The 5,317-nt window shown below is 46.2% G+C and overlaps 1 long non-coding RNA gene across 1 annotated transcript; it reads right to left on the reverse strand.

The window, feature by feature from the left end:
- Positions 1 to 235: 235 nt before the first annotated feature.
- LOC116216481 lies at positions 236 to 4,579 on the reverse strand. The gene is made up of 3 exons (XR_004159306.1): positions 4,168 to 4,579; positions 3,023 to 3,227; positions 236 to 1,091 (listed from the first exon to the last, which is right to left on the reverse strand). It is a non-coding gene; the product is annotated as an uncharacterized LOC116216481 (long non-coding RNA).
- Between the last annotated feature and the right edge of the window lie 738 nt (positions 4,580 to 5,317).

Consider the following 5,317-nt stretch of genomic DNA (forward strand, 5'->3'; position numbering starts at 1 on the left):
GAGGAGGGAGGAAGGGAGCGACCGCTGCGCATGCGCGGCCCCACCTCAGCGCCCGCGCCGCCCGACCTCGGCGGCCAATGGCCGCGCCGCGCCGTTACATAACGCGGGCAGTGCGGCATCAATAGCCGCGCTGAGGCGGGGAGGGACGGCGTAGAGAGTGTGGGAGGAGCGCTTGAGGGCAGGGTACGGGGCCGTGCTGAGTATGGGGGAGTTAGGTTGAAAGAATGGGCTGAGAGGAGAGAAGAGCGGGTCTCTTTAATTGGAAAGGGCACAGGGCTGTGCGCAAAGCAGACTGCGCAGGGGAGGGCTGTTGGGAGATGGCTGGGAGGATGCTGGGTCACAGGAGCTGAGGTGCCAGCGGTGCTGGCGAAGGAGCGATGGCTTTCTGCTGACATCACATGTCCCAAAGGAGGGCCGAGAGTCCCTGCCTTCCCTCATTGCACGCCGGCAAGAAATAGGAGCGACTGAGGATGTATGTCCTCCTGCTCCCACACAGCTTCTGCTCCTTGAAGGCAGCTGCTGTGGCTTGGCAGCCAGCCTGCAGCCTTGGAGTGCTCCTGTGTCACCCATATGTGCACACAGGAGTTAGAGGGGTTGACATATTACAGAGGTCAGGCTGGGTGACTGGTGTGTGCCCTTCCTTCTGAGAGACGGGAGAAGCATCTGAGAATCCCTGCAGCAGTACTTGGCTGGGTTACGGGGCCGTGGGGGGAGGGGTGGGCAGTTTGGAAGCAGGTGGCTTTCAGAATATGGTTTTGTACTGATCAGAAAGAAGACTGCCAGGTGAACAAGTGGCCTTTCTCCTGGCTGATGCTGCTTCAGGGTTGCTGCTGACCTCAGCACTGTTACTGGAGACTGCTGTCCAGGGTTGTGTCCCCGCACTGGGCACTGCTGCACGCCTGGCTGGATGGGAATTTCCTATAACGTGCATTTCTTGACTGCTGAGTTCTTGCTGCTCTCTGAATTTCTGTTGCTGCTGCCAGCAGAACTGAGCCCTTCATGTGGCACAGAGGACCACGACCTTCCCTCTGGCTGCTTTGTCTGTTGCCTTTGCGCTGCAGCATGGTTCCTACATTGCCCAAATCATCGTTCTACAATTAAGACAATAGTAAATAGTAAAGAGAGCATTAAGAAATTGAACCCATTGTGGGGAAAAAAAAAGAATGAGTCCCCATAGTTGGCATTTTTGTTATGAAGATAAAAAAGAAAATTTCCCCGTTTGCTCTGAATGATTTTTCAGTTTATTCACTGCATGAAGCCAACTTATCATACCAACAGGAATATTTACACGTGCACATGCAAGGCAGCAGAGAGATGCGGGGCGGATATGGTGAGCTGGTGGAGAGGCTGTGTGCGGGATGCTTCGCATAGCTGTGTCAGAATGAAGCGGTTGTAATTGCAGATTATCTGGCTTTGGACTTCCTGTGCTTTGTGCTACTCCCATGTGAGGTAAAGCAAGCCAGAGTACATGAAGGAAAGTTAAAATTTAGATTGAAATGTTTGCAAATAAATAGAAATATTCTGCTTTTTTTCTGTGCGCTCCTTTAATTTTTGTAGGATTGTTTGTTATTTTTTAGCTTAAAAGGAACTCTCCAAGCCCATGGATTTTTCCAAATATTTTGCATTAAAATAAAGTAAAAATCAGTAATGCTTCTCTCAGTTAAATGTAGACCAAATGCAAGGAGCTTACCATTATGTCCAAGCCAATCCTTACAGAAATGTTTCAGACGTTAGAATCCAATGAAATGCGTGGTGATGTCATATAGAGAGGAAATAGTTCCTTTTGCTATAGATCAGGCATTTTAGTTCTTGTGAAGCCCTTAGGTACCGTCCAAATAAGATTAGTAAGTAAATAAGTAAGAAGGTCTAACTTTTTATGATGGCATGATTGATCAGAAAGAATGTTCTAATTTAAGGCTAAGCATCAGTGTGGTGAACAACAGCAGGCTAAAAAGGAGTGAATGAGAAGGGCTGGAATCACTCACAATAAGATGGTAAGAGAGCTTTATATCACAGAAGTATAAGAAATTCCACACCTTTTAGTGCAGTCTTATTTTGTGTACAGATAAGTTTAAGAACAAAGGGTGGAATTATGTATGATTATTTCTTAATCATTTTATTTGTTTTCTTGTCTGCTAGTCTTTATTGTTAGTTGCTGTCATGCTTATTTTGCATCTCTTTGAGTTCTATGTCTCCATCATTTTCTGTTCAGGGACAAAGATGCACTTTCTGGCATTATATCAAAATACCCATTGTGCTCAACAGCAACTTGTTGGCACTTGACTTTTGTTGCTAGTTAGTCTGGGCTATCTCACTCTAAAGTGACTGGTGTCCCCGGCACAGTTCCCTGCTACACAGCACCTGACATTTCGACATATGTTGTTAAACCCAGTTTGAAAACAAAAGTTTGCTTATGGCAGAATGGGTGGGGCTGCATCTCCCTTCTGAATCAGTTCCTGTTGGCATCTGCCAGGCCCTCTCAATGGCATTCCCTGCCACATCATTTTGCTGCTTGCTTTCTTATGTGCTCTCTATTGATCCAGCACTGCATTGATCAAACCTCATCCCAGCATCCAATCACTGGCTGGTGGCCAAGGGCTGCCCTTTACTGTTTGCTTGTGGGGAGTATGCATGCCAGCATCTTGAGTGTGGCTATCAAGCAATTTCTTTTGGTGCTGACCGTGACCCCTGGCACATCTAACAAGTGAAGGAAAGGGAAGGGGACATTCTCCAGGCCTGTCAGTGGTGGTTTTCATTAATTTTGTGGATGCAGACCAGTATTAACAGGAACATGAAAAAGAAGAGATTGGTTCTGCAGCTAAAGGTTGAAAGCCAGTATCCTCGGGAAGAATATGCAAAGCTGGTATAAAAGTAGATCAGCTGAATTGCATGGCCAGGTGACATGGTGGCCTGCAGAACATCAGGCAGGCTGGAATTTTCCCCAGTTAGTTTTTTGATATGATAGTGCAGCAGTACTTAACATGGCTGAAGGTTCTGATAGGATCGTGTTTTGCTCACTTACCCTTTCTCTGCCATATAGATGTTTCTCTCCTACATGCATTAGTACACTGTTATTTTCCCTGTAACAGCATTCTGCACAGCCACTGCTCCAGCTCTCATATCTCCAGCTTGCACCCTGACACCATGTTGACTCCTGTTCCTCCAACGGCCATGTGCTACTTTTCTCCAGCTGGAAAGTTGACATCTCATGGGCTCGCCCAATATTGCTATTGTGGTACAGACAAAAAAGCATGAGATCTAAAACCACATATTCACTTTTCAGGTTGCCTAGTTTTTTAGTTCTGCACCAGTATGAGATGATACCAAATCACAATACACACATGGTGCAGAAAGAAATGTTCTAAACATGTGAAGATATGCCTCTTTCTGCATGTTTCTGCAGAACTAGCTATTTTTCAGTGCACAGTGTGCTGATCTGCAAGGTGCTTCAGTAACACTCCTCTCTGTTGGAAGGGAGAGAAAAGCCCAGGAAAGGATGTGACATGGGGTTGCCCACATCCTCCGAGAGACAAAAAAAGAGATGGCTTGAGTGAAAAAGCTCACAAGAAATGACAGAGAAGGAGGTAGTCAGTAGCTGTGAGATCCAGTTGCTCAAAAGTTGGTGAGGCTGATGCATGTCTTGGAGAGCACAGGCAACAACTGTCTTATGACCTCTAAGCATTTTGCAGGTTCTCCTCTTTTAAACCTGCATTTTTTGTGCTTAAGAAAAAAAAAAAAAAGAAAGAGAATACAAGGCGCAAATGCCTTTCTCAGCACGTCACAACTTTTTTGACCAACCCACACAGACAAACTGGAGGCCTTGAGAACATACACTTCCGTACTACATAAACAGTTTAAAATAGATTTTAGCTGTGCACAGCATTATGTACTGCTACTATTTTCAAATGCATGCAGATTAATCTCATGCATTCATTTCCATTTTGCACGTGCACTCCATTCATGCTTTTGAGTCTCATACATGCTGAGATCCTTGTCTTATCTTGAAAGCCAATTCATTTTCCAATAAAAATACCAATGTTTCCCTCATGTCCTAAAGATACACTTTAATACCTGTATGAAACATCCTCACACCATGCCAGTGTATAATAAAATGTGCAATTGTAATTAAAATCTCTTACAAATGTGCCAGCCTTGTTCACAGCTCACCTCTAGCCTCGAGGAGGGTGGTGCATCTCTCCGTCTGTGCTTCTGAGCAGCTGCACATCCTGGAGATGCCTCTCCCTCTGCCTTTTAGTTATCTATGAGCAGATTTCATTCTTTCATCTTGAGAAGAGCGGGAAGCTCTTCCTGCTGTCCAAATAGTGTGTGAAATCTTGTGGTCAGGGAAGCAGAGGCCAAGGATGCATCCCAGAATGATGCATCCCAGAATGAGCACTAGGACACAGCATGCAGGAGTGGGCTGTGCTGCAGGATGTGCCCCCTGGAAGGAAGCAGCCTTGGACAACCAAAAGCACTACATGCTGCAGGTTTTCCCAGGTCTGCAGCACTGGCTCAGCCCCAGCAGTCTGCTGCTTCAGGAAGAGCTCAGTGAAAAACATCTGTCAGATTTCAACTTTTTCCTTCTTAAATACCCCATTAACCGCACTCTGAAGTCCCTGTATGACTGAAAGGCAGGAATCCAAAATAGCCTGCTGCAAACTGAGCTGTGAGGATTGCTGTGATTGCTGACGCTTCCTGCCAGCTGCTGACCACTTGGAACATACTGAGGTCTAGGTCACAAACACTGGTGGATAAATGGGACCTGGCAAGAGAAATCATGGGAATTATTTGGTTTACATCAGTTGACTGGATCCCATTGCTTTTTGCAAAAGATCCCGGAGTGCACACAGTGCAGCAGCAGAGCAATGTGGCTGTGAAAATACAGAGCAGAAAACACGTCTGGAAGCAGCCAGTAGTACCAAAAGGCTACATACGGCTTTGCAGAGGTGAAACACGTTACTTGCAGGGCAGTGAGGTGGAGTCAGAATTACTGGTGCTGCGCTTATGTGGATATAGGAAGCCCATGGTCATGTCCCAGTAGATTTAAGCTTACTCTTAAGACACTCAGAGTGCCATGGGAGGGAGGAACGGAAATCCCTTTTCCTGCTTTATGGCTGGTGTTGAGCAGCACAGGCAAAGGGCTGCTATTTCACTCTGTCCTTTAGCCTGGCTTCTGCTTAGAAACTGCAGGAGAAAACCAAAGAGAATGAATTATGCTTCTGTGAAAACCCTCAGCGCATATCTCTAGTCAGGCAGGAGAGAATAACACATAGAGGAGAGTCTCAAAGCTGAAAAGAAGCAAGAGCTGGTTATGCGG

Source organism: Meleagris gallopavo, chromosome 3 (genome assembly GCF_000146605.3).
Source record: "Meleagris gallopavo isolate NT-WF06-2002-E0010 breed Aviagen turkey brand Nicholas breeding stock chromosome 3, Turkey_5.1, whole genome shotgun sequence".
Taxonomy (NCBI): Eukaryota; Metazoa; Chordata; class Aves; order Galliformes; family Phasianidae; genus Meleagris; species Meleagris gallopavo.